This window comes from Pholcus phalangioides, unplaced genomic scaffold, assembly GCF_987345545.1.
Source record: "Pholcus phalangioides strain wild (caught in Gottingen) unplaced genomic scaffold, Ppha-v1.0 ptg000027l_1, whole genome shotgun sequence".
Taxonomy (NCBI): Eukaryota; Metazoa; Arthropoda; class Arachnida; order Araneae; family Pholcidae; genus Pholcus; species Pholcus phalangioides.
In genome coordinates, this window is record NW_028301617.1 from 9178039 (window position 1) to 9192396 (window position 14358).

Genomic DNA, 14358 nt, shown 5'->3' on the forward strand with positions numbered 1-14358 from the left:
TAGAAATTTTTACATTTTCTTTCTAAAAAAGAACGCGTGGAGGTTGGCCATGGCTGGCTTTTCCATTATGGCATCGGAGACATCTTGTTAAGAAAGAAAAAGGAATGATTGAACTGCCAGTTATATATTAGAAGGGAATACTCCTTTTTTTTCCTTTTCTACCAACAAGAAAGAAAACCCTGTCGTCTTTTCGTCCGTTGGCTCCTTGTCCGCGCATTCGGGCGTTAAGAAATCGGACGTGTCTGCGACCGCCGGATCCTCGGCCCTCCTCCACCGCCACCAGACGCGAGCCAATCCGAAGATTTCCGTATAAAAGAGAGCGAGAGAGACCCTAAAGTGACGGTGGTAAGGGACGGATATAGTGAGAGCCGGTGGCGCCCGGGGAGTAAGTAAAGTAAAGTAACAAGGGCGCAATCTTGAAAAGGGCTGAGGAGAAAAGACGCGCTCTCCCCCCCCCCCACACCTTTAACTCTAAAACCCACCATTCCTTGACTCGCATATTCAGAGGAGATTGAAAAGTGTGGTCTGGACTGGGGGGTGGGTTCCCTGCAGGAGGAGAAGAGGAAAAGCCGGGTGCCATGCAAAGATTCGTACGCTTCTGTACCGGTTTGAGGGAGGAGAGAAAGGACAGTCACGTGGTTACTCTCCCAGTCGGCTATTGGTCGATAGTGATGAAGGCAACGCTGCGGGGTTGGGGGGGGGGTGGACGAGTCAGGGACCGGGGGAAGACCCCTCTCCGCTTCATGGGATGAATGTCTGTGCGAGCCCGGGGGGCGGAGAGGGGTAGAGTGACGGTGGGCATACGGTATGAAAAGAAGAGGAAGCAGGAATGGGTCACCCAGGCAACGGGTTTATTGGCGTCTCGGGCCGTCAGTGTCTTCGCACGCTTTTCCTCCTTGTTTTCCCAGATCTCCGTCTCTCTCTACTGCCACCCCCCCCCCCTTTCCCTCGCAGGAGCACAAGAATTTCCCATCGTGCACTGCTGCTGCTGTCTGGAACGCTGCTGCTGCCACGATGTGTGTTTTCCCATTTCCCAAAAAAAAACTTATACTGAGAAGCACGGCTGGAGTCTCTGTCGGATCTCGTTGGTATTAAAATGTATCTGAGATGAGAGGATTGTAGGCGGAGAGATTTTCGTATCGAGAGAGAGATGATAGGTGTAGTATTAATACACGGCCATCACACAGAGCGCGCACATTAGAAGAGGCCGAAGATACGAAAGGCTGAATAAACAGGAGCGGACATTCTCTGAAGAGCGTATTTACGCGGCGGTCTAAGCCCGGTATTACGCTATAAAAGTTTAGTAAAAATTATTTTATAAAACCTGAGAAACGCCACCGATGAGCGCATCGGTTGCATTCGAGCAAATGTAACCAACAAACTTATTGGTTACATTTTTCAAGTTTTACAAAAGAACTTTTCTAAAAATTTTACAGTGTAGTTCAGGCCTTTTTTTAGGCTGGGATTACACTGTAAAAGTTTCATAAAATGTAACCAACACGCTTATCGGTCGTTTTTTTTTTTTTGTCAAGTTTTGTAAAAGATCTTTTATCAAACTTTTATACAGTAGTCTCGACCTTAACACTACGAACGACGAAGCGGTCGTAGCCCATATACATTAAATTTAATTTTAGTATTTTAATTCTTCACCAGTAGCTCATTATACACTGCAAAGTAATCTCGAACACTTTTGACTTTCTGGACGGGCCCCGGGCAGGGAAAAGTAAACAGAGACCTCAACTTGGGAAAGAATGTCCAATTTCTTTCAACAAAGATATTTTGTTTAAATTCCAAGTCCTAAATTAGTAGAGTCCATGCTTTCTATGATATTATCCGTGCCCGCGTTGCACTTTGACTTGATTAATTTGATTCTTCGATTTACATAATTTTTGATTTCCTTGCACTATATGTAATCTTTGACGTATCAATAAATTTTGGTTTTGCCGGAGATGCTCTGGTCACCGCCCCCCCCCCCCCCACGGAAGTGGGGCGAAGTGCTTACGTTGCATTTTTGCGACAGAGCCTGGGTGTCTTGCAGTTTCTCCAATAGAGAGCCCATGCAGAAATGAGATCTAGCTTGAACAGTCCCCATAAACCTTATAGTCGGCAAATGAACTTCCCCAGCGTAACTTCCGTTACTTAAACTGTTCCGTTTGGGTATATCGGATTTTATGGTGACTTTTAAGCATATGGCAATGCTGTTAACAAGCTCTTTTTTTAATGGGATCGATAGAAATAGTCTGTTCTTCTTTCTCGATTTTTTTCATAGTGAAGAGTTAACCGAAATTAGCGAAGAGCAAACGAGGGTTTAATAACATTGTTGTCTATGAGAGCTGGAAGGGCTTGAAGAAAAATGATGACTTAACCCGAATGACGAATTATCAGGGTGACGACTTAACGAGGTTTTACTGTGATTCTTTCCTGCGAACCCAAGAGGAATCTAACCTCTATCAGAACATACTCAAAGAAACGTTCTTCTATGTTTGCCCATCCAAATTCTGAGTCTTTTCCCGTCGTTAATGGAAATAAGATCGTTAGTTTAACGGAACGCCACCTCTCCGAAAAACAGGGAAAAAAAAGGTCTTAGAACTTGGAGCAACAACTGCATGACGTAAAAACTGATAATAAAAAATACCGAAGTGAAGGAAACAACTCTAACCGCCCTTTCATTCTGCCCACGTTTCTTTTTTTTCGTTGGAACAGAACTTGTCTTTCCACCTCGATAACGGCACCCATGAGTGCCGAAACATATGTTGGTGTCATGGGCGGAGATACGGGGGGCATTGCCCCTCCAGCGTCAAAGTTGGAGTCGACTGATCTAATGTATATGTGTATACAGTGGAATCCCGTTATAACGAACTCCAGGAGACCGGAGAAATCACTTCGTTATAACGAAAAATTTCGTTAAAATGGAATTCCGGGTTTTTTGCATTGTTCCTATGTCAAACTATCCGAGGGGATAAGAAATGTGTTCGTTAAAACGAGATTTTCGCTATAACGGTATTCGTTAAAACGGGATTCAACTGTATATGAATTGACATAATCATCGTGCCGCCCCCCCCCCCCCAGACTTTCAAGTCAATCTCCGCCTATGGTCGGTGTCATTTGTCCTCCTAACCTAACAATTTGTTACAAAGAAAAAGAAAGGGGAAGGAAAAAGCATAATCAGATAATATATAGATATATATAAGGGAGTTTTTTCCCCCAGAGTCCTTTTTTCACCTTTACCCTGCGTCTGCGTGTTTCCTTTCGCTCTTACATGTATATAGTAGGAAGATATATTACAGAAGAAAGAGCAACTTCCGTAGGTAATGGGTTTTCTATAAAGCGATGTTAAATAGAGAAAAAAGAAAACACAGAGAACTGTTGTTCAAATTTATTCCACTGGTGTTTGGACGTAATATTACGTCCGTGAATGTAAAGAGACTAAATAACTTTTTTTTAGATGTCCGATCGAACTGCTACTATGAAGTTTTTGAAGGGGTTTTGATGTTACCAGATCTTATCAATTTCTTGCACACATATTTGAGGTTTTCCTTCTTTAATTACAACTCTCTTACTTTCAGTCTATATTTACTTTTAATTAGAACTATTTTTTTATTGCTATAAAATTTCTCAATGTCCTTCACTTGCTGTTTTCTGAAAAATTCCAAACTAAGTGGACAAATGTCGAAAATAATGCACCATGTTATTAATATATTTGTTTTTATGGTATCGCATGATATTATAAAGTCGATGTCCAATCAATATTTTGACTTCCGATTAACCCACAGAAAATGAAGTGAAAATGGTTTTTAAAATTTCGAATATTGAATTTTGACCATAGTCTCTTCTAATTGATTTTTTGTCTTAAGAAGGCGCACGAATGAGCAATGAGTTTTTGCGTTTGCGGAAGCTCTAAGATACACTCTTCAAGGTGATCAGAGAAATTTTGCCGGAAACAGGCCGGAGTTATAACAAAATGCTTCGTGTTTCAGATAAATTCTTTTTTGAAATTTTAGAAGTTACATCATCAAAATTCAGTGGATCAATAAGGAAGAATGCTAGATCAACATAACGACGAACATGCATGTGTGGTTTAGTAATAGTAGTATGACATGGCCCTCACATCCTGTAGCTGGGTGCCTTTGCCAGTGCACCTGACCAGATTTTTCTCGAAACCCTCAATAATGTGTGTGTATATATATATATATACACTCATTGCCATAAAAATTTGCGCACCCAGAAGAAGTCGTCAAAATGAAACGAAATTTTACACATGTAAGTACTACGTTGATATAAGTAAGTGATTAGAAAATCCAAGAAAAAGGATCATTTATTGCAGAAAAAAGTACAGATGAACAGAAGTTTTAGTACTCTGTTGGACCCCCTCTAGCGCGAATGCACGATGCGATACGAGCGGGCATTGAGGCATACAAGTTCCGCATGATGTCCTGAGACATCTCGTTCCACAGTTGCTGTAAATGCGCCTCTAGTTCGACCAACCTCGTAGGGTGTCCAACTTGTCGTCCCAAATGATCCCAGATATGCTCGATTGGTGACAAATATGGGGATACAGCAGGCCAGGGAAGGGTGGTAATGTGGCGTAGGCAGTCTTGTGACATCCTTGCTGTGTGTGGCCTAGCATTGTCTTGTTAAAAAATGGGTCCTGGGAGCCCTGCCATGAGTGGCAACACATGTGGCTGAAGGATGTTATGGGCGTACCGCTGGGCTGTCATTGTGCCATGGATCAATATTAGGGGTGACCGTGTATCGTAAGCAATGGCACCCCATACCATGACACCAGCTGTGGGAGCGGTGTGTCGCTGTAAAGCGAAGGCAGGATTGAAGCGTTCACCACGGGGCCTCCACACACGAACACGATTGTCATCACTGCTCAAGTTGAATCTCGATTCGTCGCTGAAGACGACCTGGTTCCATTCCGTTGCAGTCCAATCCCGTCGTGCTCGACACCACTCCAAACGGAGGCGTTGGTGGGTGGGTGTCATTGGCAGCACACGTAATGGGCGCCGCGATACCAGATGTCCTTCAGCCAGGCGCCTTGCGATGGTTCGGGAAGACACAGGGGCCCGTAGTGAAGCTGCTGCCTGTGTCTGGATAGCGGCCAATGAAGCAGTTGGCTCTACGCGTGCGTTTCGTATGATGCGACGGTCATCTCGACGACTGGTCTGTCGAGGGCGTCCTGAACCTGGTCGCCGTGTAAATGACGTCTCTCCTGTCCACTGGTCCCAACACCTCCTCACAGTAAAATCAGAACGGCCTAGTTGACGAGCTACTCGCCGAGCTGACCACCCAGCTTCCATCATCCCGATGATTCCTCCCCTATCGAACTCTGACAACTGCTCATATGGTCTTCGACGGCGGCGTAACGGCATGTCTACCTCAGCATTTCCTTTGCAAACGATTAAATACACTCCAGCAAGCTCTGCTTACCTGTTTTATACTCCAAGGAGAACGAAGTTCAACGCCCTCTAGTGGCATTACGCAATGCGCAATCACGCTGCATTTCTAATCATTTGCATATCTGCCCGACATGTACCTTCAGGCCAACTTTCGTTTCGATCCCACAATCATTTCTTGGTGCGCAAATTTTTATGGCAATGAGTGTATATATCATCCCGATTCCCAGTGGCCATTGAGAGAAGAGGACGCATGCAGTAGGGTATCCGCGGGAGTAATAACACAGCAACGAAGACCTACAACCAAGTCTAGTATGTACGGATGGCATACCGGACGAGCTATGTCCATTCCAGTTTCAAGAACAATATACAAGGTAATACAATATACAATATACAGCGTTCGTCCTACAGGTGTATTTACTAATGAAGTGGTCGGAAACGTGTTTTTGTTTTTTTACGTTGGGGTATTACATTATATATCATTACTATTATTATGATCATTACGTTATATTACTACTAAATTATATATCATGGCAATGTATATTATCGCGTGAGCAAAATAAAAGCGAAATCGTTAATGAACCCTGGTGTTTGGCGATAAGTTGCCGCACCGAACAGCCGGAGGCACTCAAAAAAAAGCAACCCCCCATATTGCACATGCTCGTAAACTTGGATCAAAACTACTGTATCTACACGACTAAAGACTTGTCAAGAATTTCTCTACCAAAATATTTCCATTGGAAAAAAGAAGGGGGATTTCTCCCCTCAGCAATTTCCTGTGACTGCAAGGAAGAAATGTCCTAGCCCCGGATAACATTACAGTCAAGTCAATAAATATCCCTATCGCTTCTCACGTGAGCGAGATCAGAATGGCATATTTTGGCGACTTCTGAAGTGAAAAGTATTGCACGTATCTCCCGAATTAGTAGGCTGTGACTCTAGATTTCATCGCAAAAAGAATGTTTGTCTTGACGTGTACTATCACTCCTCTGAATATAGACACCTGGAATACCCCTGTCTATGTCTGTACCTTTTTCCTTGTGAACAAATTTATCTTCTCATATATGCTGATATGCGCACAATCCGGACTAAAATATCGTTTTACAACGGAAAGTCTGGCATCCTTGAAAAAAGGGGGGGGGGGGAGTCGAGTTATTTTTGATTCACCGATATACGTTTATGCATATCACATGGAGAAGAAGACACATTCCAAGAGTGAATTTTTTTTTTTTTCGCTGCGTCGTGCGCCAAATCAATATCTCGCAATCATTTCCTATTTTGGGTGCGTTCCAAGGCGTGAGTTTTTTTGCGCCATTTCTACCCATCAGAAAATAGTGAATATTATGTGTATGTGTGTGTGTATATATATATATATACATCGTTTGATGTATAACAGGAAAAGAAAATTCTGGCGCAGATTTTTGGATATATCTGACGATATAAATGGGGAAGAGAGAGAGAGAGATAGAAGGGGAAAAAAAACACTTTCTTGGTATTGTTCCTGATGACACTGCTGCCAAACGGGATATCTGTAATACAGTTGAGATAACTGGAACCAGAAAGAGTATAAAGAAAGCCAGAATTTTTTTTTTTTTTTGTGATTTTGCTTCCTCTAATCCTCTCTTCAATAAGCATTGTCTTTTGTTTTCTGTTTCCTTTTGTACAGAAAGGAAACACTCATGATTTTCAATATCTTCGTCATGAGCAAACGCAAGTGACATGTTTTCATGGTTACGCCACAAATAGAATTGAGATATTTCCGATTCGTAAGAGCTTTATTTCTTTGTTTCATCCTGGCACTCGAGGCTGACGATATGCCATTGGCATGAAAGCGGGATATTCAGCCAACTGGCAACCCGCGATCGGCTGAATTATTCGTCCTTGCCGCAATCAAAATAAAAACTTGCCAAACAAAATAGGTCAATTTGGGACGTATAGCCTGCCCGAATGAAAGCCGCTGTGACGGTCGAGTGGTCATAGTGATGGACTCGCACCTCGAGGTCTCGGGTTCGAACTCCACTGGCTCCACGATAGTGGTCTGCTGAAGTTAGTTTTCTGTGATTTCCAACTTCGATGTGTGAATGCGATCCGACCAACCCGTTAAAAAGTCTCGCCACAGAGAGCAACAGGCCTACAACGGTACAAATATTCAATCATCATACTCCACACATAGATGACAGCACCGAAAATTCAAAACATGATACTAGATACGAACTCAGACTCTGTTATAGGTACCTGCACACTCATACTTCTGGCACAATCTGTAATAAATTGCACATGACGATAGACCGGAGTTGTGCTCGGTTTGAATGAATGCCCAAGTGAAAATAACATAGCAGTATCTCATAATATATATATATATATACAAGCTTCGTGTCATACCACGTTACAGTTTACATTTAGTATTCCCAGACGTCACGTATAAACTGAATTGCGCAACGTGTTTTCCAAAGAAACTCCATCCCTCGTAAAACTTTTCGGGGACGCATCTTTGTTCTTTATTTTATAATTCGTACAGAGGAAGAGCTAAAGGAAGCTACAGTAATTATGTGGGCAAAATATTATAAACAGGGGGTTCTCAAACTGTGCGCCACCAACGTTTGTCAGAGGCGTCCTCGGAGTGCAGGCCCTGACAAAATTTATAGACCCCTCCCCCTCAGACTAATAAATTTTATCTATATGCCAGCTTCCGATATGTGACATGCAAAACACTAGTTACAAAACTGCGTCGGAAGCCCAATACGGCCATCGCAACAAACAAGGTTAGTTGGATTTATCTTCGACCGTCGTGAGACTGGTTAGTTTTACCCTACTGTTGGATAGGCCGGAGCTCTCCGGATTGATACAGTGGGGTGAGGCTTCAGCTTGGTGCACGTTCTGCACTAAGCCCTGGCGTCAGCGGCTTTAGCTCTGTAGCTATAGCTAAAAACCACACGACGGACATTAAGAGGGTTGGCACCACCCCTCGAATCAGACTCTCGCCGGCTCCCGATTCAGGGATTTATTTCCCGTCTCGCCCGTCGGTTTTATTGAGTACTGAGCGGGATGTGGTGACGTCTGTTCTACAATTTCCTGTATGGCCAAAAAGGCTGGGTCAGGAGTGCATCAATGACATTATCTTCGACAGACGCACTCCCAGATACTAATAAACTTTGTCTATATGTCCCGCTTCTCGAGATCTAATTAGACTTTTCCGTTCAAACAGTTGGCGTCAAACTAAAATATCTGAATTCTTATGTATACAGTATGAACGTGAAATGTTCTGCTAAACGAGTGTGTGTTCGGTCTTCAGATGAATCGAAAGAACCTTTGTGTTGTGTGTTCCGGGAAGCGTATTGACTTTGCAGCATGGCCTAGGTCTTTGACAACATGTTTATATCCACCATACGTCCCATATTTCCCAGGACAGTCCCGGTATTTTCTGCTTTCTTGGCCGTCCCGACTTTTTGGCAAAAGTGTCCCGGTTTTTCCCGTATTTTACACGAATCCTACTTGAATTTTTATTCTTTATTGAAGTCAAAGATTGGCATTATTTTTCAACCCGTAAATTATTTTATGATAATTACAACTATAAATGAGAATATTAGTCTCCTACATTTGTCTTGGTGAACGTTTTTTTTTTTTTCGTGGAATACATTTTAATCCACTGCAATTTGCAGTAATGCATCATTTCCCGCCATTGTAATTTTTTCGTAATTTCAACAATATTTGGCAACTTTGTTTGGTTTTGGCGTCATATTTGGCGATAATTGGCGATGTCCCGTGTTTGGAATTTTAATTTCCCGTATTTCTCTCGAGGAAATATGATGAGCCTACTTATATCTCTTCGTAAAGATATTAGCGGGCCATGTTCTGGTTAGGAGGTAAGCGTATTGGGCTTCCGACAAAGTTTTTCTCAAGAAAAATACAGGGAATTGAAATGCTTAAAAAAGAGAAAATACGGGATATCTCCAATTCTCTCGAAAGCCCGGTTTTCCTGGGAGTAGGTTTTCTGCGCCGCGTGCAACGCGTATCACCCAGTGCGACATGCCGTCTTCTCAATACTAGGAAGAGCGGTACGACTGGTTTTTTTTTCTTCTACAGAGCGCAGCACGCCTCACTCCAGCAATTACGTCGGGCGCGATTGGCCGACTGCTTCTGGAGGAATCAAATACATGCACCCGTACGTAAGGCGTTTCGCCGTTATAGGGTCATGTACTTTTGCAGTGCTTTCTTTTCCTTCCTTTCTGTCTCCCTGTTTTATTGTGCAAAATCGAAAAAATACAGTAGAATCTCTCAGTAACGGACACCCATGGGAACCAAAAATTTCGTCCGCTGAATGGGGAGCATGGCCCCACAAGGGGTGGGCTGACAAGGCTCCAGCCCTGGGATGATTTTCACAATTTTTTTGCTTTTTCACGCTATAAATTCATCATAAAGAGGCCCGTGAAAATCTGGTCGGGCCCCCCCCCCCGCAAAAGATCCCAGCCTAGGGGCCCTGCTCCAGGATGTGGGGGGCCATGATGGGGAGGTATGATGTACAGTATAACTTCATCTATACAAATTTTGGCTTCGGTCTCACTTAACTCCTATAAATGTTAATTTTTCAAACGCATATGTTACCGATCAAATAAATATGTAAAAATGTATAACCTTTCTTCTCTTTTATTAGGCCGATTAATTATTTTTACCTGTACATGATGCGTGGCACTACCCGTATTTTGCAATAAAAATTGAACTAAATTGAAATAAGCGGAGATGCTCATAGAAAAATATTCATAACATTATCAATCTTATAATGTTTGTTGACTTTCTTCACACGTATCGACATGTGCAAACAAAACTAACGTTAACATTCGAAACCACCATCTTCGACCATAGTTATGCTCAGCTAATCAAGTAATTGATTGCTGGGATTATCACATTTACCAATATGAGCTTGGGATTATGCATAGGCTCGCCATGTTTCCTCCAAAGAAATACGGGAAATTGAAATTCCAAATACGGGGCATCTGCAATTATTTCCAAAAATGACGCCAAAAGTAAACAAGGTTGCCAAATAATGGAGAAATTACGGTAAGGGTCGTGCGTTACAAGATTCGCGCGCTAGTGTATACGCCATCGACCTCATATTACTGGAGGGAGCATCCAGCCGCCGCGACGTCGTAGACATCAAATGCAAGGAAACCACGTGACTCGGTGAAAACAAAGCTCGCTTGCCCATAGAAATGTTCGGTCTCTAAATATTGGGTTTTAAAGATTAAAAAAAGGATAGTGAACTCATCCAAAGATGAAAAAAGATTAAATAATTTCTTTCATTAATACTGGAATAATTTCTTTCATTAATGCTGGAATAATTTCTTTCATTAATACTGGAATAATTTCTTTCATTAATACTGGAATAATTTCTTTCATTAATGCAGGAATAATTTTTTTCGTTAATGTTGAAAATTTTTTTTCATCAATTCTTGAATTTTCCTTCATTAATTATTATTTCTTTCATTTCTTCTGGAGTAATTGCTTTCATCAGTTTTGGATTTGTTTCTTTCATTAATTCTGAAATGATTTCATTCATTGATTCTAAAATTATATCTCATTGATTCTGAAATTATATCTCATTGATTCTGCAATTATATCTCATTAATTCTGGAATTATCACTTATTTCATCAATGCTGAAATTATTTCTTCTATTAAGTCTAGAATTTTTCTTTTATTAATTTTGGAATTATCTCTTAGGCCAGTATTACACTATAAAACTTTGATAAAAATCCTTTTATAAAACGTGAAAAATGTAACCATTTAGCACATCTGTTACATTCGAGCGAACTTAACTAATCCGCCCATTGGTTGCACTTTTCAAGTTTTTATAAACGAACTTTTATAGTGTAATACCGGCCTTACTTTAATTCTGAAATTACCGCTTTCATTGATTTTGGAATTATCACTTTCATCAATCTGAAATTATCTTTCATTAATGCTGGATCGGAATTATCGCTTTCAATTATTTTGGAATTACCGCTTTCAATTATTTCGGAATTATCACTTTCATTTATTTTGGAATTATCACCTCATTAATGCTGAAATGATCTCTTTCATCGATTTTGGAATTATCTCTCCCATTAATTTTGGAATTGTCCCTTTTTCTTAATTCTGGAATTATTTCTTTCATTAATGGTGAACTTATCGCTTTCATTTATTTTGGAACTGAAATTATCTGTTTCATAAAAACTAGAATTTTTTTCTTTCATTAACTCCGAATTAGCTCTCATTAATTGCGGAATTATCACTTTCATTAATTTTGAAATTATCAATTTCGTCAATGCTGAAATTATCTCTTTCATTATTAATTCTGGAATTATCTTTAATTATTCTCATATGAAAGGAATGGCCGCATGCGACTCATCAAAAGGAACAAATCTAAATGAAAGAAACATAGATAAATGAATCGATCTGCCTGTTTTTGCTTCAAAAAATGCTTGATTAAAGCTGCGGAATTTCTTCAATGTAATTTATACGGGCCCGTAATTAATTTCAAAACACCCTAAACTATATGGATTGATGCAATTGGATAATGTAAGACAATACGGACACATTAATTCTCATTTTCGTGCTTGAGAACATGCAAATAAAAAGCTGAAATTAATGTTATTGCATGGATATCCACCTCAAAAGTGGGTCTGGCTCATTATTTTATATTCAATTTTCTCTGGGCTTCGTATCTCTAAGCGAGCTCAATATTTCAAATATCAAAAATTCAATTCAATTTTTAAAATTATTGATGTGACGGAAAAGCCCACAAAATTTCCGCATTTCTGTGCTAAAGCCGGGTTTTCCTAGGAGCAGGTTTCCAATTCCGCGCGCAACGTGAATCACTCAGCGCGACACGCCGTCTACTCACCAATAAGAAAATCAGTATGACTATTTTCCTACAGAGCGCAATACGGCTCACGACAGCGCTTTACGTCGATCGTGACTAGGCCGATTGCTTCTGGAGGAGTCAAATGCGTCGTGCGCCGCGTGTTTCGCCGATGTTCTCTTCACTGTCTTGTGTGTTTTCTTTCCCTTCCCTTCAAACCGGAGCATGCAGACGACACAGTAGCTGATACCAAAGCCATACACTATAATATAGCCGCCCTGATCTGGTGCGCCAGGCTAGGAAAACACATACGCGTAGCGTGATTATGTAACACGTTTCTGCCGGCGCAAAATGGTCTAATTCGGTTCACGTGACGCACAAAAACCTACTGCTAGGAAAACCCGACTTCAAATCGGCAATTTTAACATTGATCATAGGAAGGGGGGGGGGGGGATCGTGTTTGTTTCACCGAGTCACGTGATCTTCCGACGGAGATGTTGGGCGGGGGGGGGGGACACCGTTCTCAGCACTGCCAAGGCGGAGACCGCTGACGTCATACTCCCTCCAGTAATATAAGCTAAGAGAAGGGAAAGAAAAAAGAAAGCACAACAAAAAAATGAAGGGGGATCGCTGAAACGCGCGGCGCACGACGCATTTGACTCCTCCAGAAGCAGTCGGCCAATCACGCCAGACGTAAAGCGCTGTCGTGAGGCGTATTGCGTTCTGTAGGAAAACAGTCATGCTTAAGCTGACCATATTTCCTCGAGAGAAATACGGAACATTGGGATTCCAAATACGGGAAAATACAGGACATCGCCAATTATTGCCAAAAATGACGCCAAAACCGAACAAAGTCGCCAAATATTGTTGAAATAACGGAGAAATCACAACGGTGGGAAATGCAGCATTACTGCTAATTGCAGTGGATTAAAATGAATTCCACGAAAAAAAATTTTCACTAAGACAAATGTGGGAGATTCATATACTCATTTATAATTGCAGTTATCATAATATAATTTATAAGTTGAAAATAATTTCAATCTTTGACTTCAATAAAGAATAAAAATTCAAGTAGGCTTCGTGCAAAATACGGGAAAAACCGGGACACTTTTGCTAAAAAGTCGGGACAGCCAAAAAAACAGAAAATACCGGGACTGTTCCGGGGAATACGGGACGTATGGTCACCTAAGTCATAGTCATGATGCTTTTCTTATTGGTGAAAGGACTTCGTGTCGCGCTGGGCGAATCACGTTTGGGCGCGGCACAGGAAACCTGCTCCTAGGAAAACCCAGCTATACGCGCCTTCAAGCTGCGTGATTCGACTTATTTTGAAAGAAAGCTCTAAGTACCAGAAGATCTGTATAAGTATAACTAAATTCTTTCCGGACCAAGTTATCAGCGGAGTCAAGGCCGTCAACAACATTGCTTCAAGGTCAGCCCATCGCGCCTACCTGTGGCTGTGATTTGATTTACAATGAGGATCGTGCACGTGTCCTCTTTTTCCTTTGCTCAGCACGCCTCCCCTGAGATTGCTTCACTGAAAAAAGGCTGCGCAATCGGTGCAGCCGCGAAGCCCTCTCTCTGCTGTCACTGCCATGAATCAGCGCCGTCGTTGGGAGAAGCAACAGCTGTTTCAACGCTCGGACAACAAGTGTCCCCAAGGAAGGTTCGTTTTCTTTGAAAAAAAAAAAAAACCACGTCATTCATCGATCGCATTCATTGTCATTATAACGCGTAGCGGGGGAAAGAGTCCGTTGATTGTTTTTTTTGACCAAAATTGTCAAGCGGCTTGAGATCTAATTTGCCGGTAGCTGTGAAGACTTATATACAGTGAAACCTCTGAATAACGGCCACTGACGAGATCGTGATCTGCCCGCAATTTGGAGGTTACCGTTGGTTAAAAAGTTTGTTTTTGTTTGTATAGGGAACAGGTTGGCGATTTTCGGCGACTTTTTTTTTTCGGCGCCAAATATGTCCCATGACCCCATCAAAAGTCGCCAAGGCCGTTAGACGCATTACGAGCGCCGAAAAAAGAAAAAAAAATCGCCAGCATAGAAAACAATATGAAAAATGTCATGAAACACAAGAGAAATGGAAACATAAATAAGAGCTGGATTGAGCGA

General features: G+C 41.6%; 1 protein-coding gene across 3 annotated transcripts in view; it reads left to right on the forward strand.

Moving 5' to 3' along the window:
* Positions 1-14358, forward strand: part of LOC149068368 (guanine nucleotide exchange factor DBS-like) — a 142163-nt gene that overhangs the window by 66417 nt on the left and 61388 nt on the right. Inside the window, exon 1 of one of the 3 annotated variants that reach the window (XM_089251438.1) lies at positions 13708-13901. The exons of the other annotated variants lie outside the window; for them this stretch is intronic. The gene's annotated coding sequence lies outside the window, so the exon portion shown is untranslated. Of the gene's footprint in view, positions 1-13707; positions 13902-14358 lie in introns of those variants that run through there. 3 annotated transcript variants of the gene reach the window in all.